Genomic DNA, 27,688 nt, shown 5'->3' with positions numbered 1-27,688 from the left:
TGTGGCACCCGGAGTTAATGAGAGATGTTTTAAAAATGATTAAAACAATTAATAGAGAGTGAGCATTTATTCCGTGGCGAGTCTGGGGAATGCCCTCCTGCAGCATACGCGACGTCCACCGGGTGTTCATTATCTGAGTCATCTGCCTGTCACTTAATTAAGCGTCCACGGCACAAAAGGAAATATGTCATCGGGTCCAGCAGCAGCTTGCGGCGGACAATTTGCACGAGCGTAGAAAAAATAGAAGCCTCGATGCACAACACATTTTTTCAACAACAAAATCTTCTCTTGACCTTTTGCAAACGCAGCATTAAGGTCACTGAATATTGACTTTTTGTAACATTTCAAGGATCACTTCACATGCATTAAGATAAAGAAATGATTTTTGAATGCTATTGTTTTATTCACTTTATACTCTGAGAGTGACGAGCCCACAAATCAAAAAAATGTTATTGTAACATCACAAGTTACTGCTAACCTGATTACTCCCGAACTACATCAGTAAGCCCGAAAAAAAAAAAAAAAACATCACAAAGTCAGTAATAACATGCTTTAAATGTGCCCTGTGTAGATGAACAAAACCCAACATCAACATCGCATGCATCCAAAGCTTCCAATCAAACTGTTACACAGTAGCTTTTTAAATCCCTTCCCTTGAAGCTCTGCCCTGAATGTTGTGCAGGTAAATGCTCGGCCAAGAACCAACTGCTGCCGGCTGCATGACTCAGTGATATCCTGTTTGCCGGGCTCTCCTCTCAGCCCCTGGCATCCCGCTCTCATCGCCCACACTTCCTCCATGGCGGCTTTACCCCCCGCGGCCGACCGTGGACATCTCTGGCCACCACCTCGGGCCGCTTTTTGACTGACAACCGCAGTGCAGTGAGCCTGGGCTCAGAGCAGGCAAAGAGCGCCATAAGCATCGTTTAAAATCTCACACCTCACGTAGCACCGTCAGATGGATTCTCTTCACTTATATAAGCGGCACACGATGATGGACGGCGGCAGCGGCGGCGGCGCATCCGGATGCGGCGTCCGTGCTCAACTGCCCGATAAAAACAAACTGGCAGTCGTCTGGCACGCTCCAAATCTCCCCCTGCACACTTTATTTTACCTTGTTTTTAAATAAGCAGCTTATCTGTTTTTAGACCTGTTTTTACATTTATAGCCGCTAAAAAGGTATCATTCTTTGAAACCTAATGTTGATGACATTTAAAAATGACCAAAAAATACATCCAAGTAAAAATATTTGTCATTCAGGAGTCACAAAGTTTGTTGGGGTTGTTCCAGGTCAAATTTAAGTACTACAATTTTTACATTTATTCATGTTTGGTGATGCTACTTGACACAAAATAAAATAAATATTACCCTTAGATGCTAACGATATTCCTTTTTTTGTGTAAACGTATGACGCATTTCCAGCTGGGTGATTTTACAAGTAGACGCAGAGAGACATCTGCTTCCACAGTAAAATTAACTAACCATATGTTACGCCCACCACCAACTCCATGTATCCATCAGCGCTGGGGAGATAGTTGGCTCTCTGGTGTGCCCGTGAACAAGTTCTGCATAATTTTCATATTAAATCACATCACATCAGGTTTCTCATCATCATGACCTGATTGGTTAGGTGGAGCGAGATGCGGCGCCACTTTCAACTTGACAAACTACGGTGACGTAAATAAATACATAAATAAATGAATAGTGAATCAAAATATTTAGATTGAGTGATTTTTAATCAAATTCCTGATACCAATAGTAGCAAAATAAACAGATTATAGAGGTTCTACTTTGTATAAAAGAAAATTTTGTTTTGTATTCTACCAAACAAGTCCTTAAGAGTCTCTACACGACGACACAAATATATGCAACGTAAAAACAAGCACAACTCAAGTGAGATGTGTTGTTTATAGGCGGGTCCTCCTGATCCCGAGCTTGTTGCCACGTCGTGTCTGCATAAAAGTGAAGCCGTGTTTTTTTTCCCCCACCTCCTTTTATTGCAGAGTACAAGCGCGGTTTAATTATTGAATGTGTGAGTCGGAGACAACAACTGCATTAGATGGCAAAATGAGGCGAGGAAAAAAAAGCTCGCCGTCGCCGTGTTGTACGTGCACTGTAGGCCTAATGGTGCAGCCATGATTCCCAACATACACCGGCACCACCTTACAAGTGTGAAAAGCGTTCACAACGAGAACATCACCTCAACACGACACTACAAACTTGATTCAATTCATATACCCCTGCTATTCATGGCTAGCCATTCCAGCAATAATCTTAATCTAATATTAATAATATATTAATCATCATTATTATTGAATGGAATACTTTTTGATTACATTCTTTAAAACTTAAAAATATTTTGTATTCCATTATATAACAACCGCTGACTTCATTGGGCATTCTGTTTGATGTTTAATGAGTCTGCAAAATAAAAAAATAAAAAGCCTGAGTCATTCCTAACCTAAGATGGCTGTCGCGAGGTGCCTCACCATTAATCCAGCCAGCCGGCCGCGAGGGAGCGATAAGCGAATATATCCGATTTTATCTGGGGAACAAACTACAAAGGGCTGTCTGCGGCGGCTATCGCACAGGAAGCGGGAAAATCTCCGCCGTACCTATTTTGGCATTTTTGAAAGCCTGATGGACATGATCGTCCCCGTCGTTCCGGAGACAGCAGACGTTTCGCTCGGCAGATTATTATAAAGTGAAGAAGAGAGAAGAGCGATGAGAGTGCATGTGGCACTTATTTCTTTGACATTTGGCCGAGACTGGTTTCCATGACGAATAGCACATAATGACGAACAACCACTTACACCAAAAGTCAATTTAGCATCTTCAGTGGACCTAACTTGAATGTTTTTAGAGTGAGCAAGGAAATCATATAAGTGGAGAAAATCTAAACAGACATACAGATTCCAACTTAAATTTAACGGATTCAGATATTTTACTTCTCAGAAAATGTGCTTGTTTGTTTCCAAAGGTCTTGAATGTATCCACAGGGATAAACAGGGACGATTATTATTACAAGAATAATCCTGCTAGAGTGCTTTTGTTGACACTTTCTTGTCATTTCAGATAAGTGGGGGTGTGGACTAAATGACAAGTGAGGCTGCATTTGTTTGCCATCACAAAAGACTCAGCAGGGAACAAAAGTTGCAAGATCACTGGCTCATCTTCCTCCCAGGGCTACCAGCTCTTTTTCACGCGCATGTTTTTTTTTTTTTAAACCATGGCAACTCTATGGAAGGTCGTCGTTTCCGTGCTAGGCGAAATGCCGCTACCACGTGCACGTTTAATTCTTGACTGAGCAAAGAGCATTGCGGGGGCATCTTGGGAAAGTGCACTGAGTTAGAGAGAGAGAGAGAGCGCAGTGCCCAGATGTTTACCCCCCCCCCACACACACACACACATTATGAATGCAAGACTACTGCAAATAAATGAGCGCTCGTGCCAAGTGAGTTCACATAATGCAGTTAAGGCTAGTTCCACACGTCGGTTGTGGTCAAATGTCAGACAAATGCTAATTTGTGAAGCCACACTCGCAGTGGCCTCTGAACGATTTTTGAAAATAAAAACGTTTGCTGAGCCGTCTTAAGTTGTAATAGCAATGTTTACCACTAGATGGCAGACGTCATTCAACAACCATTACAAGACTATTTGTAGCTATGCATTAGAGAAGAGAAAATGTGTCCTTGCGTCGTTTCGTCGGGGCAGCCATGAGGTCAAGAAAATTATGTCTTTCAAGGTAAATATATTATACATTCATCTAATCAAAAACATTTACAAAGTTGAAGATTTCAAGCTAAGTCCCCACTATAACAAAAAATATCGAAAATATGGGATGCATTTGACAATCAATAAAAAACAGACATGTGCTGTCCTTGAAAAAAAAAAAAAAAAACAGACGTGTTGTCCTTGAAAAAACATTTTTGCTATACGTACAGTCCCATTTGATCTCCCGGTAGCACTGATGAAAAACGGTGCCCTCCATCATTTAAGGTCGCCATCCCCGACCTCGACTTTGCTTCGCACTAATGACAGGCTCATCCAATAGCTCGTCAAAGAGCGCCATGGCAACCGGAGGACATTGCAGTAACTCACAGTGCACAATCTTAATCCATTTCTTATAATACTGCTGTCTGAAAGAAACCGCAGATCAATTTGTAACAATGAAACCAATGAAAAGAACCATTCCATTCTCACACGGTGAGAAATCCGGCTGCTCATAAGAAACACAGTCGCTGTGGCGTTAGAGTATCCTCACTCTGGGATAAACTGCTCAAGTCCATCACGAAGCCTTATCACCTCTAAGTGGGGCTTCCAGTTGAGGAGTCTGCTGGGAAACAGATAGAAAGGCACCCTGCCACACTCCTAATAGGCGAAAAGGCCACGGGAGTTTGGGGGAGGGATTGTCCCAGTCGGCAGCCGAGTAGCTATCAACTCGCGGGCCGGCCGGATACCGTGCGGTAAATACGGCAAATTTAATTCCCTTCCATTTTTCTTGGCTTTTCAAGCAGAGCAGTTACGGTTGCAAAAGCTTGCGGCTTTTGAAAAAACCCAAAATCAGAAGCCCGTAAGGCAAACACTGCGACTTTCTTTGACTGAGGAATAAAAGCACATTATTCATCATGAAGGCCAGTCGCTGAAAACAGTCATTGACTTTAAAAGTCCAGGTGATGTAATCCATCTTTACATCCCAATTCTACTTTCAGTGGTTGTTGGGCCGTGAAGCCATTATGTCCTCAAATCAAGGCTATTACCTCAATCAAAAAGCCAAAGCCAGAGTTTTGATCACGGTTTTTGTTTCATCGATAGTAATCAGGATTGAACAAAAGATTTAATTACATAGTTCGGTCTGGAACAAAGAGTCATTTAATGAGAGGTACGTTTGTACAAATGCAAGATTAATGGTCATAGATCATTTTTAATCTTTGAGATTGTTTGACCCGATATTATCAAGACAAATCAACCATCATCATCTCACATAAGATAGGCAGGCGTTTGACGTCCTTGGTCGGAAAGGGGCAAAATTGGGACAAAATCAGCTCGAGTGTCTTTGTGAATATCCGACCTTATTAATTTTTTTGCTATTTGCGACAGGGCTCAGTCCTTATTAGAGTTTGTTCTTGCAGTACTTGACAACAGGAGTTTCTTGAGTGGCAGCTAACCTGTGGACTTGGGCATCTTTTCTCCAAGTCGCTCCTGCACTGTCAGGCTGCCTTATGCATGTTTCTGCATGGTGACATGAAGTCACCAAGGACAGCGTCTACAAACTCACCAGAGTCGCAAGAGATACAGACTCGTCTGGCTCTGTGGAGATGACTACTGGCCAGGGAGAAGTCCAAATTGACATCTCTGTGGCTTCAGGGAGCGTTAGCCTTTCCCTGAGAGGGAACAATATTGGCAAGGATAGAGATGAAAGGAAAGAGGAGGAACGTGGGTGGCCATGACAACCCGGCTCAGGTGTGCGCCTTGACCTGTTAATAATGGCGCATACGGATTATTCGCCACAAAGATGGACACGAGTCCAACGTGGATCAGGTGTGAACACAAGCGCGACGTCAAATGTGGAGTGACACGTGAGAGGGTCAGAAGCTACCAGTTTTAGCTAACCCTAATCAGAGGATCCAACAAAACTGCGAATAAATAAATATGTTTTAAAAAATTATAAAATTCCACATTTATACAGAAGAAGTCGCTGATGGCTGCGAGCATCAGCTTTGTCTTTAATAAATCTTGGTTAGAATTAAAAAAAGAGTAAGTGCAATTGTGCATAATTTAAGAGAATATTCATCCTTATTTTAGTCATTTTAACGTAAAATGGGCGCCTTGTCATTTCGGTAAAGGTTAGCAAACACTGGTTTATTGCAATTTAAGCATAGAGCCCCAAAATAACCGATGTTTTGATGAACTAATCTGAGAGACAAATGAATCAAATCTCAACTTGATTGTCAGCCATTATCCATCATTAGCCAAAACGTTCGCATCCAGTAGGCATTTTAATCCTGATGAAAGAAAACAAGATCAATTACAATGAGGTTCTTGTTGTTTACATTGATTGAACAATTTGAGAAATCGCCATGACTGCCAAAGTCATTACTTGATCATTTTGTGTGACATTTTAGCACCAAAAAAAACAATATTGTTTGTGCTTCTCCAGTGCAATCTGCGCACAATAATGATGTCTATTCAAATTGAATGCAGCCGGTGTTAAAAACCATGTTTGCATAAACCCCCTGAACCAGCAGCTACGGACTGCGCCACCAGAATCTGTTGTTTTACTGTCCACATGGCATGCACGTCAAATCCACTGAGCTACCCGAGCGGAAAGCGCCGCCGCTGCCGATACACTGATCCTACAAGACACGGACGGGACCTCAGGTGTGCAAACGCACGGACAAATTATGTAACCGACTCACAGGGGTGTCCAAACTTTTATTCTCCGAGGGCTGCATATAGAACGCTGCATTTTTCACCTTTCGTTTATTCAACACACTCCAAGCAATTTGGCCACCCCTGTAGTACGGCTTACAGATATCAAGCATGCAAGGCACTTTTGAGTTTTGATTCTATTTGATTGCTCGACTGATAATTTGCTTACTTGCAACCCACATCAATTGTTACTATAGCAACAGCGACTTGATGTGATGAATACGGAAACACTGCCAAGCAACTACTGTACATACCCCTCACTACGACACTATGAATAATAGATTCCACTGATATTATATGGTGGATATAAATTCATTTCTCATTGCCTCCCATTTTCTTGTAGAAACAATACAAAAATAGGACAGTAAGGCAAAAGCGTTCCGGTCAAATTGCATCAGTGCACTGACCTAAATTCGATCTCAGGATGTAACACTTGATTCTGAACATTTTAGAAATGAAAAGAAAATGGATGTTATGGTAGGCACAATTGAATTGGGAAAAAAAAAAAATGTCAGAAAAGGATCTCCTTACTTCTCGGCATGCTGACGTACATTATAGAAAATGGACGACCGCGGCATGTGGAGAATATGGACACTTTCGAATCTTTTCATTTCAGCAAAAGTGCAACATCGACAGTTTGTCTTTTCCATGTTTGTTGTCAGTAACTGGGTTTAGATGTTCTGATCAGAATAAATGCAAATGACCGCACCAACTACCTCCATTGGAATAAAAAATCTGACATTCCTTTTGCCAATCTGAACAAGAGCCATGTAAACAGTTGAATCAAAATAGCCAAGCTGCTCCCGTCGTTGCTTTATCAGTTTTTATTGTAACAAATTCATACCATAGTACCAATTATTTACTATGAGTCTGAAAAAAGCGAGAGATGTTGCATCCGAGTTTGGACCTCAACAAGTGCTCAAAGCCCAGCAAATGCCTTAATTGGCGCCTGACAACAGCAGCGATGGTTGCAGCTGAGTAATCGTCGTGCCGCCTGCTAATTATTCAACGTAAACACAACAAGAAGCGGCTGTAATTACTATATTTTCTTTCAAAGGGAATTTCACGTCATCTTTTATGGAGAGGGCGGGGAGGAAGTGACTTTTTGATCATTTCAAGGTTACGTCGAAGCTTCATTGACCACAACACAACAACGCACAAATGAACACTTTCACACTCATGTACACACTGTAATTGTTAAGTCAGACAACGTTTCCGTAAATCTGCAGCGGGGGGACGCCGACATGTCATTCTAAATTATAGTCTGGATTGAGTGCAGGGAAAAAAAGGACAGGACAGCGAGGCCACCTTCAAGCTTTCTGATGATGAAGCACAAAGGCGGGATAAATCAAGTTGTCAAAACACTGGGCGGATCAAGACCACCCCTCCAACGTTAGACCTCAGATGACACAGCTACGTTTATTTATCCACAGCGATACCCACCAGGAAAATATTACAGAGAGTGGGACAATGGATAATTTAATCAAGTGTAAGTGAACACCCACCCCCCCACAAAAAAAAAAAAAAAAATCATGCCGCTCTGACAGATAATCCGCTTTCCTGGAAACGCTCCCAACAGGATTAGCCCCCGTAGGAGAGCCGGGATGCATTTTACGGAGGCAAGCGAGGGATGCAAAGAGAGCCAGAGAGCAAACATAAAGCGGGAGGCAAACAAGGCAGAATAGGGAGAAGCCATCAAGGAGTGAATTATATCCAAGAAGGAGGAAAGATAAAGAAGTACATTAAAAATTCAAGTACATTCTCCCTGCCACCGTCATCATACGGAATAAGATTCCGTTTGAGGTTGGGCTGCATAAACTGAACTTTGAAAATGAGGCGTCTATAAATGCATGGATCAAGAAAAGAAAAAATAAGTCAATATTTAATTCATTTGTTTATTCAGCCTTATTTATCCATAGATCATTCACAACAGGTTATGTAGACAACAGAGGAAAACTTTCAAACTTCTGGAAGGGATTTTGCTTTTGGGTTAGAATAGTTTGGGATTTTCATCATAGTTCATTTTACTTTGTATTGACTTTTAGATGAGTTTTTTTTGTCTTTATTCATTTGCAATGATTAAAAAAAATCATTCATTTTAGTTCCCTTTTTGTTTTAGAATGGGTTTTAGTTTTATAGAAAAATAGAAAATTGAGAAAAATGTCAGTTTATGTGGATTAAATCAAGGTACAGAAGGTGAATTGAAGTGTGTCGGGAAATCGAAAGTTTTGCAAGTTGCTTGGTACAAAGTTTGACTCACTTTTTCCAAAGCTTAATTCACGTCATTTCCCGTCGCCCCAACCTTTCACAATGGTGGCGTGCTCACATGCTTAGTCTTCATCCATCCATCCATTTTCTTTCACGCTTATCCTCATTAGGGTGTTCAGTCGTCATGATATTCATAAAGGTTTCCCAACTGCATCACAATCCTGCCAAGGATCCCATAATGCAACATCCTCTTTAAAGCGGGTGTCGGGCCAACAGCTCGCTAATGTGGGTGTCGCTGAGCAGCGCTTAAAGCTGTAGCCTTTGATTAAGCTCCTCCGTTCCCAGCCTAATGCCCCTTCCTTGAATTATTCAAGTCCAAGTCGGGTGGAAGTTGGGGGCAAGGGGGGGGGGGGACCGGCCAGTTCGTGCATGCTACAAGCTGGCTAAGTGTGTTAGACTAAAAAAAAAAAAAAACAGAATGCAATAAAGCTCAGTCATGCATAATGGAAGGGAAGCCTTCGTGAGGGCTCCGTGTCGTGGCAGGACAGCGGAAGCGTGGGGAGGGCAGATTAAGCGCCTTGGCAAAATGGCCGCCATTTTATGCAGGGCAACACTGCGTTGGAAAAGCCAAGTTATGTGCACGCACGTTTGTGTTTATCTTCTTTGGATCGAACGTGACAAAGGATTATAGTGTTGTCAAAGAGCACAGAGGCACAAAGTTTTCAGAATTTGTCATTATCATGGAGAGTTAATGTGTTGCATTGTGTAATCAACACCTCTCTGCTTGGAGCATGCACGCACATGCACAAGCAGCTCTCGTCTTGGAAGATAAATAGTCTACCCGATTCACTTGACAAAGGTTAAGTGCGACATTAAGAGTCGAACTCAAAACAAAGCTGCACAATTTGCTTCAATGAATGTCAAAGTCTGACCATGTATCTTTATTGATCATTCCTGAGGCTTCTTTTTCTGTTTTGAATTTGATCCAAGCCTGAATTTTTTTTTTTTCTATGGAGTTTGTTGTTTAACCTATCTGTCACTTTTTTGAATTGAAAACAGTTTCTGCACAATACCCAGAAATTGATCAATTAAAAGTAACGGAAAGGGCTCTGTTTGCAGTGTTAAAAGATTTAAACGTAGCCTCACTTCCCTAATCTCTGCCTCCCTCGAGTGGCTGACCAAAGCCACGCTTAGTCAATTAAGAATACTGTTTCACCAATGTGACCGACCCACTTTATTGTTTGGAGGCGCATTTAGTCAGAGTCCGACACAATCCCCCTTTTTGTTTACTGATGAGAGAAAAGGTGGAGTATGCAAACAGACACAGTGTGTAAATAAAAGTGTTCAAACAGAGCAGAATGCTGTTAAGCATGCATGAGCCCATTTTTGAATTAGTCTCCTTGATCTGGCACGGAGGACGGCGCAGGCGGAATACAAGATGAAGCCAGCCAAACTCTCTTTTGCCTTTTTTTTTTTCTCCCCAAGACTTTGCTCCCTGATCTCTTGAAATAAAAAAAAACTGGAAACGGGATGACCCACTGTTATCGTATTGCGACATAGTACTTGTGTGTGTCCATGATAGGCCGCTACAGGGCCGTGATGCAAGTTGTCATCTTGTCAGCGAGACACCGAGCGCCCACAGAATAAGGCCGCAGGAGTCGAAACAAATGTCATAGTTTAGCAAATATTTACTCGCTGCCCATCAGAAGAGGGGGAAATAGATTTCCTTCTGGGGGGTGTTGCTGCTTATCGTGCACTTTTAACTGTGACAAAACATGACAAGAGGATGCAATAAAGTTAGAAGGTAAGGCGGCGGGAGAATCTGGAGTGGCGATCCATTAAAACGATAGCGGGCAATCTGGCGGCCGACAGAAGATGATGGAGGTACTGCGCGACATGTTGGTGACAAGCTGCAGGAAATAGAACAAGGGAAGGAAATGTTTGCCGCCTACTCCTACCAAGCGGCAGGGAAGAGTTTGTTTGTCCTGCCGAGTTCATTAACTGCGACTCTGTCTTTGCCGCGTCGGCGCGAAAGCGACATACGCGGCGAGAAAACTGAGAGAAGATTTGTTTGTTCTCACACTGTGTCAGCATCTGCGAGTATGCGCGTGTGTGCGTGAGAGAGAGAAGACAGACAAAAAAAGCCGACAGCATCCTTTTTTCCTCCCTCTAAGCAGAAATCAGGTAGTCACGAACCTGACACACCTGACAAAACAGAAAAACTGACAAAACTCAATTCTCTTCATTTATTTCAGTCATGCTATATTAGAAATAAAACTATACACATTATACAGATTCATTGCTAAAATACAAATTTACCTTTCAGAAGCCTATTTTCTTAATTAGGGGGATTATGGGATTTCAGTAGCGGTAAATTATAATCAACAAATCATTAAAAGCGTAATCTGTGTATTTATGAGTTCCAACTTTTTGAATTAAGCCGCGTCAATTCAGCTTTCCATAATATTTTAAATCAGAACAGCCTAAATGTTTTCTTTTTAAAAACTGCAACCACAATGGTTTGTTTTATTTTTAAACAGGCAAAGCAGAAGAGTCTAAATTATGCTGTTTTAAAAAAAACAGTCACAGCTTAGTTTTTATCAGAAGAGCCTTTTGGAGGCTATTTAAATTCAGCTGGAGGATGCTTTTGAAATGCGCTAGTTTTTTTTTTTCTCATGCTACTCACGTTCTTGTGATGCTGTTTCAGATGTGACATGCAGCCAAAATTATATCGTGGCGAATAAGACACTTTATTTATTTAACAAGCAGCACCTACGAAGCATCTTAACATTTTAGCATCTCGTTTTATCTACCATAATCTGTGTGGGACTTTAGTTTTAGGGCCAAACCGATCGACATTCCTTTTCAGATGACATCGGTCACATACAGAATAGACTCGCCTGAACATCGGTCGCATTCAGAATAAACCATTTGTCCTCCAACAAAAAAAATTGTGACCAAAACGTCAAGGTTTGACGTTATCTGCAGTGAAAGCATTTATTTCACACCTTTGCTACAATTCAAATGTTTGGACAGCGGTTGCCAGCAATTTGTGTGGCCCGAGTTCCGCTGTGAAGATGATCCAGCCGGAGGCTTTGACTTTGGTGAGCAAGCTAAAGGTGTGAGCGATGGGCTAGTCCGGCAACGACATTTTGACAAGACCCCTAGCATCTTTGGAAAATATAAATTTGCCTCTTTTATACTGCAAAGGGTGAATGAACTAGGCAAAATGGAATCAAGTAAAAAGTAGCCTAGTTTACCAACCACCTGAATCTGTGACTGTACAGATATGGTATCGTTGTCTTTGTATCGAAGCGTACGTATATGGGAGTCCAAGCATAACAGGCTGCAAGTTAACAATTCTAATTAAAGGAGATGAATAACCTTTCATATTAATTAAATTGACTATTCTAGTCGGTTAGGCTAACTGAAATATGTATCATAAATTGAACAATTTATTATCACGCAGATTAATTTACTTCTTTGTGCATATACATGGAAAGAATATTTAATGTTTTTAAATGATTTGTATTTTTATCATTATCATTCATTTTCTCAGACATTTATCATTATGACCCACCAAGCCAAACCACTGCGAGCCTCCATTAATTGCACGTTCTATCCCAACATTTATCTTGGAGACAGATGTCGGTGCGGTAAATAATAACATAAATAACGCAGCGCTGCACTTTGACCGGACCCGGTCGATAAACGACTTGCCCAGAAAGTCTCTCCTCTCTCGCTCGGATGGCCTCTTTCCTCCCATCCTCTCCAATCCTTTACCTCCCCTCCATTACACTAATAAGACTAATCAGCACAGAGGATGGAGCAGCCGCGGGCCCAGCAAGAACATGTCGGCGAGGGGAGATCAATGGACGACATCAAAAGGCTCGGGCCGCGGCGGCAAAGGGCCCGAGAGATAACGCTGGCTTCTCCCGGTGCATTTTTCATGAGATTATCCTCCGTCGTTCCGCTCCCAGCCGAGCTCGCGAGCGTAGGCCCGTTTTTTAATGAGAGTCGGGACAGGATCGGAAAAAAAAATCTGAATCACGTGTGCGGTGGGAGATGAACGGGCACAGGTGACTTGTGATTCCACAAATAGGCAGGCGGTGAGTTTTTTTTTCCTCCTTACAGCTCCATTAAAGGTTCATCTCTACTATAATGGATGTGCTGCTAATTAAGGGAGCGTTTCCTGCCTGCTCCCAACATCCACTGCGAAGACAGCTCCGTCTCTGAGAGTGGAAAAGGGAGGGCGGTTAAAAAAAAAAAAAAAAGGACAAATAAAGGAAACGTTTAAGTCGTCAGCAGGTCTAGAAACCGAGTGGGGATGAATGTACATGAATGGATTCGAAATAGCTGACCTTTTGGTCTGACGACTGACATACGACGGAATGCCAAAGGGGTGCGCGCGCCGCGTGACATTTTCTTTATCGGTAGGCACATCACACGGCGGACTGGAGGAGTTAAGTCACTAAAATGCCGCAGTTTGGTTTGTGTGGATGATTTTTCCAGGTATTTCGAGAGCAGACAGAACCTTTGTTGTACTCGCAAGCTTGACTAAAGATTAACTTGCTTGTGTGAGCGTGAGCTGTGGCTGACATCAGATTTTTTTCCTCATTCAGCTGCACCTATATGAAAGACCTCAAGCATAATTGAATAGCCACTTTGATGCTTTTCTCAACATTAGCCACCCTGCTCTGATTAGTCCTCAAAGAAGAAACATTTGCAGCTCGGCTTGAAAAATAATGACACACGGCAATCAACAAGCCGCACTTTTTCCTGTACAAACACTCAAAGAGTTTCAGTGAGGCACTAAACTCGACTTGGATGACAGCAGGAAGGTCCAGTAGTTGCGTCGAGAAGCCTTTTTATGCGTCCTGCAGTTTCAGATCAATACTGAGAAACAGCTGAAAGGAGCGCTGGCAAAAAAAGCACAACGTATTTTTTTTTTCTCTCTCAAAAAACATCGAAGAAACTCAGCCACAAAAACATACCAGCTTGGTGTTCTACCTAATTAAATTGACTGGGGCGATCCAAATTGGATGTTATCAGTCTATTAAGTGGCTTTTATTCTATTATCATTGGAAGGCTAGAGACCACCGTTGCCGTGGTTACGATGACAATAAAGAAAGAAGGTTGCAAACAGGACTCAGACCGCCACGCTGGGTCATGTCTCTGGCCCGAGCGCGTCTGACCCTTCCACTCACCGGTGCACATCATTAATTTTCCACTCGCAATTAACATGATTCGATTTGCACGAAAGCGTCATCTTCTAATGCTTGCAATTCGTGATGCTGAGCTCCAACGCTTCATTATTCATATATATATGAATATATACTGTAGAAATATAATGAAATATAATGAATAAATAAAAAGAAATATAATAATATATATACAGTTTTTTTTAAATTTATGAAAAATGTGTTTTGAATGCTTATTTTAAGATTTTATGAACTAAAACAGGACAAAACGTATCCCTGACTTAAAAGCCACTTGTCAAGTTTGCCATTTTAATTAAAATCCTCTCGCAGTCTGTAAAACAAATCATTCATCAAAGAGTGACGCAGCGTAAAAGAAAGGTGAGAGAACAAAGTGTGTCAGCACATGCTGCTGGCTCAACTTGATAAAATAGAATAGCATGAAATCAAAGAGAATATATTTTGCCGTGCCCGGGGGCATTTCCGCCAATTCTCGAATCACTCAACGGCAAAGTGTCATCTAATGCTGGGAAAATTTTCACACCGTCTTTTATTCATTCAGCTACAAACACGCACTCTCTTCCGATGAAGAATTTATTCCCAACGTGGACGAGAGCAGGTTGTCCTCACCCACGCGGCAGCCAGCTCGTCCCTGTCCCCTCTTTGCCACAGAGCGAGAGACTAAACTTCTCCCCCCCTCCCTCATCACGACGCAAAATGAATATTTCAGGCTTCAATCTCACAGCCGGATGTCTCGTCACGGAACATCACCTCCGTCAGCCTGTGACTCTTAAAAGAGTCGAGACGCTGGAATTAAAATCATACCTGCTTCGTGCACATGATTTGAATTTCCTCCACTTCCAAAGTGAACAAAAAGCCAATTATCAGATCTGGTGACTTATTTATCACCTCACTGTCTTCTCAAGTATATGCAAAACTGACATTCATGCTAACCCTAACCCTAACCCTAACCCTGAATCTCACGAGGGCCGCGGAAAAACAATATGTGTGACCATCATACTCTATCTATTGTAATACTGAGAGGATTGCACAAGCGTCAATGTCCCAACACTTTTGAGTGGGAGTGTTTTTTCAATATAGAGAGTGGGGAAACTCCTCTGGTAGCATTTTGTTTCACTCAAGTTGAACATGAAGCCTTTATTGTCCTACAGTGGATGCATGACCTATTTATTTCTACGGCACACACCCATACACAGAGTTATTTCTCACATCTCCCCTCCCTGTTTGGACTTGCTAAGTGTGGGTGTGTGCCACCTGTAAAGCACCGCATTCCCTCCCACATGGGAAAAGACGAAACCAGTACGTACGTGCACGCCACCCATTTCCTCAGCCACAAGGCCTCCTGGGAAAAATGCGTACGCAAACAGCTTGTTTGCCTGTCTCCTTTGTTATTTCCAAAAAGGACGAACAGATTCTAACGGAAACGCATGACATCGTATTTCATTCCAGTTTTATTCCGATAAATGCAACCTGCATTTAAAAATGCCATTCCGGCTGTATTTCTCTAATACTCGGTTACTTTATTTATCTTAAAGGAAACAGTGATTTTTTTCCTCCTCAAGAATTTTTATGTGTTTTAGTAAAATAGGTAGCACGCTTTAGTCAAAATACCTCAAGGATAAAGAAAGCAGCATACTTGACGCCATTGTTTATCTCATGCAAGTGACAATCTGTCTCATTCACTGCTGGGCCAATGGTGAGTCTGGCTTTCATTACCATGACGACCAAGAATGGCGCTGGCAAGCAAATGCTTCCACTTGTGACGGTACAATGTTAAAAAAATACAAATCAAAAGTTTGATGCACATTTGTGAAAAAGACAAATTCAATTCCACGCGACTTTCTCTCTAACGCGGTTTGGTCACGGACCCCAATATTTCATCGTAAATACATTTTCAAGTCGTATTTTAAATGGATGATATAAGGATCGTACCAAGCTAAATGACTAGCGCAATATTTATTCAATAACAAAAGGGGAGGGAAAATTCTCATGTGCATAAAACAAAACAAAAATAATTAATTGAGGGGGTCTGTATGTTTCACCACTGCTGAGCTGCTTTTGGAATATGCACCAATTTGATCATCTCTGCACTGCACTTGGTTTCTTTGGTGGCAAATATCAGACGAATACCTCAGCCAACATGGCGGCAACTTCGCTAAGTAATCAACTATGTGCCGCTTATAAGAAACACTCATTTGCGGTAAAAAAAAAAAAAAAGTGCAGCTCTGCTTACCTTTTGACTATTTTTCCATTTTATTGCAGTGTTAAAATGAGCTCTCTGTGTGCGCAGGTGAACAAGTCATTGACGATTGGACTCTGAACGGGACATTGATGCACAGCGGCTCTAATGAGCGTGTCTAATGTGACATTGACACTTAAATCACCGCGGCCCACCTGAGCCCAGCATGGCCCGACAGAAGACGAAGAGCCCGTGTGGATTCAAAACGACATTTGTCTTCTCCTATCGCTGCTTGTGCCCATTTTATCTTTATTTGAACTAGGAGGATGTCAAAGTTTTTCAGCGAGGCTGGGAAGCGGACAGTACAATTGCAAATGGACCTACGGTTCCTCAGGTTCGACTTCATGGCTGTTGTGGCTAAAAGTTTTGGAAAAAAGGTCAAAGTCTCTCTTTAGCTATGCCTGCTTGTCAATAATGTGCAATACTGCAACTACAAAGTTGTTCATCTCTCACTTGCTGCACCAGACAGGCTATAATCTATAATGCATGAGAGCTGGTCCAGTGGCAGCTGCTAGGAAAGCAGCCACATCCAATACTCTGGAGCAAATAACCCCTTCATAACACCCGCAAAATTTTATTAGAGCATGAAGGTATTTCACGTACGATATGGAAGCACCACGCCTTCAAGAACCTTGTTTTAGAGGGCAAAACCGAGGCAGGAAACGATGTAAACATTTTGCACGACTGTGAAATCAGCCCGAACGATGTCAGCGACTGTGAAGTGGGATTTTGTTCATGCTTTAAAAGAACATCGGTGATGCGTTCAGGTGAGAGAAGCTGCATTAAAACAAATGTCAAATCCAAACTCAATTAAAAAAAAAAAAAAGCTGATTCACAAGTCGCTTCCTAGGCAACCTGCCGCTAAGGTCGTTGTTGCCAGGGAGGAAATCAGCTGAAGGAAAACCAAGAGTACCTTACATCAGTCACACTCAAGATGGGGTTGAGAGATTTGCTGCCTCACACAGCAGAGAAGGAAGGGCCAAGGAGAAAGTAAAAGGAAGTCAGTGAGAATCTTTTTTTGCAATTTATTTGATAACCCTGCCATCTGCGGGATCTGGCGGGGCACTATATCACTTGCCCCAAGCCGACAAGACACATCTAAGCGTAGATCAACATAATTGCAAATTTCCGTCGCTACTTAGTAGTCATCATTTCTATTTTTTAGTTTATCTAACTTCCAAACTATCTTCACCGAAGTGCCCGATCTGGAAGGGCACGTCAACGTGTGTCTTTGAAGCGACAATTTCTAGGGAGAGTTGACAAGATTCATTATTTATATTTATTGAATCAAATTGCAGTTTCATAACAAGCTAGTTTCACCACAGTGCCTCCTGTGGGGCACTTAGTCACTTGCCCCCCCTCCGCCCCCTGCTGATCTTAACTCTGCGACATCAACAAGTTCTTTGAAGGTTAACATTCAAAAGAAGTGATTCACGCATGTTCTTCAGCTGCAGGCATTTAAGCACGACAGAATGCGCAAGTAAAAAAAGTGTCAGATTGTTTGAGATACACAGCAGCGGTCCGCCTACAGATTCCACCCCTCCCCCTTCCTCCCCTTTTTTCCTTCCTTCTCCCAGAAACATCCACAGAAAAACACTGTCAACTTTAAGTAGGTCAGATTTCTTTCTACAAGAGTGATGGAGGACAATCTAAAGGCATATTGATGAGCCCACTTACATGGAACTTTCTGTGTTGGGTTCTTCACGTGACTCAAGGAAGACGTTTGGCTGTCGACACGGGAAAACCCAAATTCCCCAGGGAGGCTCCTCCACACGCTGTCACATGGCGCGATGGAGGCAATTAGCGCTTAAACTGATTAGTGGTACTTTCATTTACAAGTTTAATTCATTCTGTCAGGAAGCTGGTTTAGCAAATCAATTTTCCCCGCTGAAATTATTTTGAAGGCAAATAGCCCGTTGCTGACCTAATGAATAAATTATAAATAAATGCCGTGAGTGATCATCCGACATACCGCCCACTCCTCCCACAGCGGACGTAAAGGATGCAGCTCTGACCGTTATCGGTCTGGACAAGCCGCACATTGAGGCCACGGAGGTCACCGCCGTGCACCACCGAGGCTTCTCGTAGCCCCCAGGAGGGGCCGCGACCGAGCTTGTCTCGAGTCGGGGGTCCGCTCAATTGCCGTTGGTTGATGACTGCACACTTGCACATGTAAGCACACGGAGAACATACTGTATGTGTTAGCATTAGCCGCTATCAAATATGATGAGCGTGGCTAACAATAGGCTTTCATTACAAGGCCTCCTGGTGCACGACGCGCACCTCGTAGGATTGGAACTAATTAGGTTTATGCTTTTGCTGGCAGGCTTGTTCGCTCACGCCGCTGCTTGTTGATTTATGTGACGTCCTCAAGGACAATCTGTTTCCTCCGCCACGGAGCTGGAAAGAAAACCCAAGCGAGTTCACTGCCAGCTGGTTGGGGGAAGCGCATCTCATCGATGGCACCTCCAAACGTTGACTCACTTAGAGTCTATAAAGTATTACTTTCTGGCCTCACATGACCCAAGTGGACTTGTTTGCAAGTTCTGATAAAAGCGATGCTAGCCTTTAAGATTTCCAAAAGACCTGCTTCCATTTTATCCGACGTATGCACCTTTGTAGGTTTTTATGTGCCGTCATCAACAATAAATGAGATCCCTCTGAAAAGCTGAGCAAAGCAAACAAATCCAATAAGTCTTTGTCGCTCACGCTGTGTGTCATTTAGCGATATTCTCCTCTTCCCCACTCTCACTCTCTCCTGCCACCCGCCGCCTGCCTTCTTGCCTGGTGTGTTGCCGCCATTTACCTCTTCAGCCAGAAAAGCAGGGCGCTGAGTATAATACGTGTGTATATACTTGTCAGCCTGCGCCACAGCACGCCACCTCGGGAGCTTTAAGTAACGCGCCGCACTTCCCTTCGGGGAGCGAGCTTACTGATGTAACACTGCCAGGTTGAAACGTGGCGAGAAACATCCGTCAAACGCTGCCGGGGAAGACGGATGGCGCTTTTCAATGCAGATTAGAGCGCCGTATGCTCAGTCATCTACGTGTACTGCTTCTAAGAAGGAAGCAATTACATTTTGGCCTGGATCTGGATAAAGGTGGGTTAGAATGCAAATCATAAAATCTACCAAATGCACAGTCCTCCAAACCCTTAGCAGACCGGACCCTTCCGAGGCTGCGTGGTTAATTTCAGTTCATTTGAGCTCAGCCACGCATGTGTCCCCGCCTGGGAGCAGTAACGTCTGTCACGTTCGAATCTTGTGAACGACCAGCACAGACTGGCACAGACTCCACCCAGCGACATGTTGGAACATGACCCAACTGCCGCGCGCTGTGCAAACTTCTGCTGGTAGTTTGACCGCCGGCAACTCGTTTTGCCGCACTTTGAAAAGCATTGCAACCTTGCAGATGAAATAGCTGAGATTTAAACAGAGAAATTCGGAGAAATTGATCAATAACTAAATACGGAGAAATAACACGTCGACTGCTGCGTATCAGTCATCCGACTTTGGGACAAGGGCATCGATTGTAATGCTCCCTTTGAGAGTTGACGAGATTTGTACGCTAAAGTGAGCTGGAATTTGAATCTTCTCAAAGATAATTTCAGCAGGTGCTGGCCTTGAATATTATTAAACCGAAGGAAGGAAGGATTCCCTCTGTGGCAGGCTTGACATTTCAGTTTTTTGCTTGTCCTCATTAAGCCGTGTTTCTACCCACCAGGGACTTTGAATGTTAATTTTCCATCCCAACTCGACATTTTAGACACCTTGCCACTTTCTAATCTTTTGGTCACATTTTAAGCAAGGCTGATCCCATGTGTAGCCCGTAAAGGGACGCTTGGATAAGTTGACCTGTTTATCAAACAAATTTACAAGGTGAGTGGTGACTGCTGGAAAAACTAATTTCCCACATACGAACAAGTATCATGGAAAAAGCCATTTGAACACGATTGCAATAAACCCACGCCCCCCCCCCAAAAAAAAATTGCAATGTAGTGGGCCATTTTGAGTAAGTCAATTTAATTCCCACTTGTTTGCATCTTATCCTTCTTATCCATGTTGAGTAAAAGAATGTCACAATATGAGCGCCGTCACGGATGACACCTACAAGGCAATTACACATTTTACTCCCATGTTAGCAGCGTGGAGCCGATTTGACTAAACGTGAGGGCTTAGTTGCTGTGGCAACGACCCGCAGGGACGTCGTCTTCTAGCCCCAACCCGCCGTGAACAGCATGCAGGCTGGATGACCAGCAGGCCAAAGCAGCACTACCTCAACTCGTCTGCCGATTCCTCCGAGAACAAAAAGAGCGTGCAAAGTCAGCCAGTGATCAAACGTGTCGTTAGGCGTCAGTGACAACCGACTACTGATCGTCAAACAAATAACCGTGCACAAAAATGGAAGCGACTTGCTGACGGAGCCGAAAAAGGAAAAAAAGATGCAACCTGGCACCAATTACGCGAGGAGAAAAGACACAGGCAGCAAACATCAAATTTCAATGAACATAACAAAACGTGTGTGTGTGTGTGTGTGTGTGTGTGCGTGTGTGTGTGTGTGTGTGTGTGTGTGTGTGTGTGTGTGTGTGTGTGGTGGGGCACTAAGGTAGACTGTAGTACTCTCTCCTACCGTCTGATGTGAGTTTCTCTTTCTACTGCACTATACTAAATAAACTTCAGACAACCAAAAATCCTTTGAGACTATAAAACTTCACAAGCAGAATAAAACGTTAACTATCTGGCTGGCGCCACAGCATACATCAATTTCTGAGTCTTATTCCGATCAGGCCAGGTTTGCCCCGTTTGCTTGTTGCTAGGCAGAATTCAAAGGCACAATCAGAATTGCCCCATATGAAACAAAATCACTCTCACTCATTTTTCCGAACATTTGTTCAAAAGAATTGACCTTGCTGTTGCGATACTTTTGGAGGGGACTATGTATCATATTAAAATCATGAATTATTTTAGGGCTGATATAAATGAGTAATTTAGTATATAATATTTCTGCATACAATTTATGATTCATATAATTATTTATGGGCTGATATAAATGAGTCATTTTAAGATATAATATTTCTGCATACAATTTATGTTTTTAATTTATGATTTACAATTTAGTACCACAGAGATAATTCAACATGAAAAAGAGGACACAATTAAACATGAAGGGTGCCAATGTATATCAATACAGGAACATCAGAAGTGATCCAAATTTGCTCTTTTCACCAAAAAGCCCTGATCCTACACGTGTAAAAGTGTCAAGTTGTCATAGATCAAACACTAAAAAAAAAAAAGACCTGCTGTGGATGATTGGAATCACTGCTTTTAATCGTTCACAATAATTAGAAATGATTAGCTTAATCGCCTCATTTTGCCTCATGATACCTCGAGATGGGTTTTACGGTTTGCATTTTAATCAAGCTCTACAATTATTGCCAAGTACCCTTCACGTGAGCATCCAGTTGCTATAAATTCCGCACCAAATCATCAGCCGGACTGCTGGGATTCATTAAAGGCATGATTCGCTTTAAGATCAAAATCCCACTTGCATTTTCTTTTTTCATTTTCATAGCTTGACTCTTCATGATCAAGTAGTAGCGGCCATATCCAACGGACACAGCGGAGAAAGGGGACGATTGACAGGGTGGTGCTTTACACGTGGAACGCTCCAGTGAACAATGAGGAACGCCGGCAAGATGTTACCAATCTCATCTGCAAGCACCTGGGATTCATAACATGGACGCACATATTGCTCAAATATTACTCCTCTCCAGCAGGAATGCAATTTTCATATTTGTTTTATTTGTGGCCTTGCAGGGCGGAGGCATAAACTTGTTAGAAATGAGAATCGTTTATCTTTTATAAGGCTTGGACTAAAGGCAGACACATGGGAATTGGGGAAGAATTAAAGCAACACCATCTAATAATGTGAGCCTAAGATAGCAACGACAGTGTTCAATCACTTTTTACGGGTTATAACTTTTGGGTGTGTGTGTGCGTGCGCGTGTGTGTGTGTATATATATATAGATATATATTTATTTTTTTGTATTGGATGGATGGATGGATGGATGGATGGATGGATGGATGGATGGATGGATGGATGGATGGATGGATGGATGGATGGATGGATGGATGGATGGATGGATGGATGGATGGATGGATGGACGGAGGGACGGACAATGTAAAATCTGTACTGTTAGCATGTAAATTAGCATGACTTGACACATTTGAACCTTCCTGTGATTCTAAAAACTTTCCCTGCTTCCTTTTAACAGTATGCCCCTGAGAGTGTGATAGAACTACGGTTACCGTGGCAACAACACTCCTTCAGAGGCAGAACAGAGAAGGGAGGAGAGTACGAGAGGCGGCTCTCGTTGCATGGCAGCTTGTTCCCCGAGGTAAAAGTAGTGCAGCGGGAGGAGAAGATGCACAAGCACGCCGCTGCTGGCCTGTTGATGAGTGCTCATTAGCCGGGCGAAATCAATCACGGCGCTGGTTTGAAACAGGCCGCGTTAATTATCGAACATGAACGCAGGTGTTGCATGACTGAACAGCAGCAAGAGTACACACGCAGGCACGCACACACACAGAAATGCTTCTACGCAGTCCGATATTTATCTCAAGAAAATGAATCAAAGTGTCTGATGTCGTGCATAAAGAGCTTCTTGGCATTTTGTTACCCTTGTTGCCACTAGCAACGTACATTAGGTACAATGAGTACGACAGCTACGTATATAGAAAACATATTCTGCTTTTAGTATTCAAAAGAGAGGCTTCAGACAGTTGCAGTTCACTGTCAAACTAAAAAAAAAACACAATAACCTTGAATCACGCATTGAGTTTTTAAACCAATCACACACTTTAGCCTTCTTAATGCTAATGCTAACGCATACATGACCATTCCAGCAACTGATGTTTGGACACAAACCGTGCAACAAGACATGCATTCATTCAATATAACAGCAATCAGGTCATACATTCTTTATCCTCTGTGAGGAGCTGAGCCGATCGCTACAGACACCCATGAGAGTGTCTTTCTTAAATTGCCTCCTAGTGGCCAAGCAGAATGACTGTTCAATCGATATTAGGAGTGTGAAATGAATTGCTTTTGTATTTGTTTCAATAAGGAAAGGAGAGTTGAGATACCCTGAGTGAAGATCCAGCTCACTCATGACCCTCATGAAAAGAAGTTTATAGCGCTATCCTCCTCAATGTTGTACATGCCATCCAGGTCTATGTGAGCACATATAAAGTGGAGTCAAATAGGTAACACAACGTTCACACAGGAAGCGCTTGGGACTTGACACCGACTTCGTCTAATGTTTTTATTAAAAGGAAGGACGGCAGACTGGGATGGAGTCGACCCAACCGTGAACTCATTTGCTGTGACTGCGATAAGACATAATAGCAAAGCATGACTTTGGCGCGAGCTCTGAGGAACGACCCGACCCCGGTTAAAAGAATGACGGCCCATCTCGCTTCCATGCGACGCGCATTTTTTTGGGGTCTTTTCATCTGGGATGAAACAGAGCGTCGATACCCGTCGCTCCTCTCGGCGCGAAAATAACACCGTAATAAGATGGATATCTCACTTTGCTGGCTGTAATGAAGCCAAAGATCTGCAGCTCTGAGCGGCGGTTCATCACGAGGGCACAATCAATTAAAGACAAACAGATGAGACCAAATCTCAACCGGTGCCTGATTGTCCAGGTAGTCAACAATACGTACTTTATCTTCCTATGATGATCTGAGGAACTCTCTCGTGGCGTCCATAAAGGCTGATTACACTGAAAGCCAAGGGCGGTGCACTCTGCAAAGTGCAGTCGACGAGTAGCCCTAAGAGCTCTCGCTGGCTACTTAGTCCGGCTGCCTTTACCGGGAGAATGAATGGAGATGGTGATGGCCCTGCGCTGCCTGCCTGACGTTGCAATAAACGTTGACCTGAGTGCAGCGGATGCCAAGAAGCTTTATGAGAAAGCCAAATGCCAGCTCACGCTGCGTCTCTCCCAGGGACCGACGGCAGCACGACTTGATTAATCAGACGAGTATTTCCGACAGCTATTGCTGCATGTAATTGTAGGCTACGTTTACAACACCACAGGGGTATAATTGTTTTTTCATTAAGGTGACTTTTTATCGTCTTTTGAATTTTGTTTTTCAGATTCAATTATTCTTGATTTATTTTTTGTTTAGCTTTAAAGAGTATTTGTTGAGCGCCAGGTAGGGGGAAAAAAATGTTACATTGTGTAACAAAACAAACTACAGTTACATTACAAAAAGAGAAGAAAAGTTTTTCGCAAGTAGCAAAGAATCATTTCTGCAGACCCTAACCCTAACCCTAACACACTGCAAATAGTGACTTGGTAAATAGTGAAAACAATGTCTCACTGTAAAGAAAAAGCTCAAAACAATCATGGAACGACCATGACATCGCCGCAATTGACTTGACAGTCCCGTAAGACCGCCCGCCGGCATCTACATACATACAGACGTTTGGCCATTGGCCAGCTGGGGCACAAACAAGGGAACTTTCTCGTATTCCCAGCCTAGCCCGCCAGCCGCCGCCGCCCGCCTCGGCCTAATGCGATTACCAACATCGACTCAGATGTAGATGGGACCAATTAGTCTGCCGTCTGCCCCGAAGAGAGACGACCGTTGCGGCACTGATGCTATTAAGAGTCGCTTTCCAAAGTGGCCGCAAAAATGCACAGAAAAAACACATTTTCAACACAACTGGTACTTCGAAAATCAAGCCAGTAAATTATCTCGCTGTACGAAAAGCTTGGCCTTTAAGTTCTTCTCTGATTGAAACACCAGAGAAAGTTGGCGCACCAAAGCCATTAATGCTACGACTGAGCTACACAAATCCAATAGCTACAATCAATGTTGTGATTGGAAAGGGCTTTGAGGAGAAATTCCCAGCAGGATCATCCACTTGATTTGTAGAAGCCTTCTATGTGACAAGTCACGTAGAGCAGAGGAGAACGATGACGCGTCAAACGGGAATTGATGCGACAAAAGCCGTTCACCGGGAAGAAACAGGAACGACAGCAAATATCAGCAGGATGCGAGACGAGAGGAGACGAGGACAAAACAAACTATTTTGATGTCCGACTCATCTATCTTCTACCAGACGCTCCCTCAATTCTAATTACTGTCAAACTGTATCAGCTCAGTTCTGAGTTCCCGTTGTCAATATTTTGATGGAAACAGATTGGTTTGGGGAAACTGTGGCTAATATTGCCCGTCCAAGATACAAGTGGTTGGTTAAGGCCCTTTCGAGAACTGTTAACCATCCATCCGTCCGTAGATCCATCAATGACAAGAAACAAAATCTATATCATTCTTTATTCTAATCTGAATCCCTCAAGGGCAAACTCGACAATCAATAACAATTACTATTGGCAGAAATAGAGAGACAGAGAGCCCCAAATTAAAATTTTACTTTGGGCTTGATGGCCCCTGAGATAGTTCTGACGCATCAAATAATCAGTTTAGTCTGTATTGGCAGTGTGAATATCGATCTGAAGACTGGACGCAAGTCTTGCTGAGGCTCATTTACGCTCCTAAATGGCTGAAATTATTATCACCTATCGCCTCCAACTCCTCGGCTCGGATTCAAGACAAACAGGGAATCTACAAGCGAGAAAATCTGCCGAGGAGTGGGAGGTAGAACGAGGACCCCTGCGGATCTTCCGCGGTCGCCGCGTTTACACAATGACACGGCCAAAATTCACCGTGGTCCACTGTCTTCCCTTCTTTTCAGTTATCTCAGTGTCTCTCTGCCTTGTGCTTTACCCACGACTAACAAGATGACGTCTGCCTTTTTGTCACTAAAACTATTGGGTAGGTTGGTATTTTTCGGAGTAAGTAGCTAAGCAGGTAAGCGGTTAGTAAGGCTGACAGGTAGACAAATAGCGAAGTTGATCGGTAAGCTGATTAGTAGGTAGTTGCTAGGTTAACAGAGAGGTATTTAGGCCGTGAATATTTTGGCAGGCTGTTTGAGAGGTCGCCATTTCAGGAGCAAGTGGTAAATCACATTTACTGGTTTTGGCATGACCCTATCTGCAAGTGGCCTTAAACTCGCCCGAGCAAACAATTCTTTCGATGGAAGAGGACAAACAAAGTCAAACACTAAGGCAGCCGTTCGAGACGATTCTCAAGGCTGACATTTAAGTTCTCTTATTGTAGTTGTTTTATTTTGATGCCGTCTGCCTCCCCATGTGGTCTATTTAGTGCCAGAGCCTCATTCTTCCCAGACAATCGATACAGAAACACTTCAACAGCAAACGCCCAGTCGTTGTAACGATCCCTCTCGAGCCTTTCCGGGCTCACCAGCCAAAGATCACGTCCAGCCAGAAATTCCGTAAATAGTTATCATCTCATCGTCACATGGGTGAGCTCCTGAACGTGACCCCAGTTCACCTTATTTTCAGTGGGGGGATCGAAAGGGAAGATCAAAGCAAAGCAAAATGTAGTTTCATCACAACGTGCGGACTGAGCCGCTTGTTGGGTTTCCGTGTGCGCACATCATTTACACCTGCATCCCCCGGTGCCGCTGTCCTGTCAGGAACGGCGGGTAACTATGGCAACAGCAGGAATAAAGGGGACAAGTTTGAGAGGCGAACGTGCTTCTCTGATCTTTGCTGAGCGAGTCCCTTGAATTGGGAATTCTCAAATTGGGGACCAAGAGCCACCATTCTTGAAGATCAGCGAAATGATTTGCAACAAACTGCACCATGTCATATTTTCCAGAAAAATTATATCTACAAAAGGTGGACCGATGTAAGACTTTTTTTTTTCCTTCTAGAGTACGACTAACCCTAACCCTAACCCTAACCCTATTATGACGTAATTTGCAACAATTTTCGGGCACACCTGATGCCCGCCATCCTCACATTCCTGTGACGCCAGGGGAAGGTCACTGTAATGGAGCCTTACAAATATGCTCTTAAGGGATTAAAACGGTAACTTTGCAGCTCCTCCGGGATGCTATCGCGCTTCTAAGCGGATTAGAGGCGCAAACATCCGCGTGTGCATTAAAGCATGCAAGCGCTAAGGTGTTTACGCTCTGCCTCGCCATGTCAATGATGGTAATTCCAATCATTCTCTCATCACCCTGCTGGGAATTCAAAAACAAAAAAAGATTGGATCTAATCAAGGCGGCGAATTTAAAGCCGAGTGACAAAGAACGGCGAATCTCGGAGCGGCTGATTTATTTATGGCGCGGAAAGGAAATGGAGTGGGTTTTGACATTAAATGGCGTCGACAGAGCCCATCAAGACGGCCCAAGTGCAAGGCTCGACAAAAAGGAGACAAGGCCGACGTGAGTGTAGAACTGACAGGTGTTTAGCTCCGAGTACTCGGGTACAAGTTTTGACCTGACATGAACTTTATCCGTCTATCCATATAAGAAAAAAATATATAATTGAGCAACTATTACTGTATTTCAATGCTGGTCATGATGGTGGTACTTTGAGGTTGGTCTAGAAAGTTTGGCAAAGAGAAAATAATTGCTTAAATTGTGAAGAAGGTGAGGAGTCAGTCGAGTAAGCCCGCAATTACTCTGTAAAGCTCGAGCGTCATTTGCTGTA

The 27,688-nt window shown here is 43.1% G+C and overlaps 1 protein-coding gene across 5 annotated transcripts in view; it reads right to left on the bottom strand.

The window, feature by feature from the left end:
• LOC125977538 (novel protein similar to human membrane-associated guanylate kinase-related (MAGI-3) (MAGI-3)) overlaps positions 1 to 27,688 on the bottom strand; it is a 69,523-nt gene that overhangs the window by 26,144 nt on the left and 15,691 nt on the right. The window lies entirely within an intron of this gene.

Source organism: Syngnathus scovelli, chromosome 11 (genome assembly GCF_024217435.2).
Source record: "Syngnathus scovelli strain Florida chromosome 11, RoL_Ssco_1.2, whole genome shotgun sequence".
Taxonomy (NCBI): domain Eukaryota; kingdom Metazoa; phylum Chordata; class Actinopteri; order Syngnathiformes; family Syngnathidae; genus Syngnathus; species Syngnathus scovelli.
Note: the sequence above shows the minus strand (reverse complement) of the source record. Positions and strands in the feature narration are given on the sequence as shown.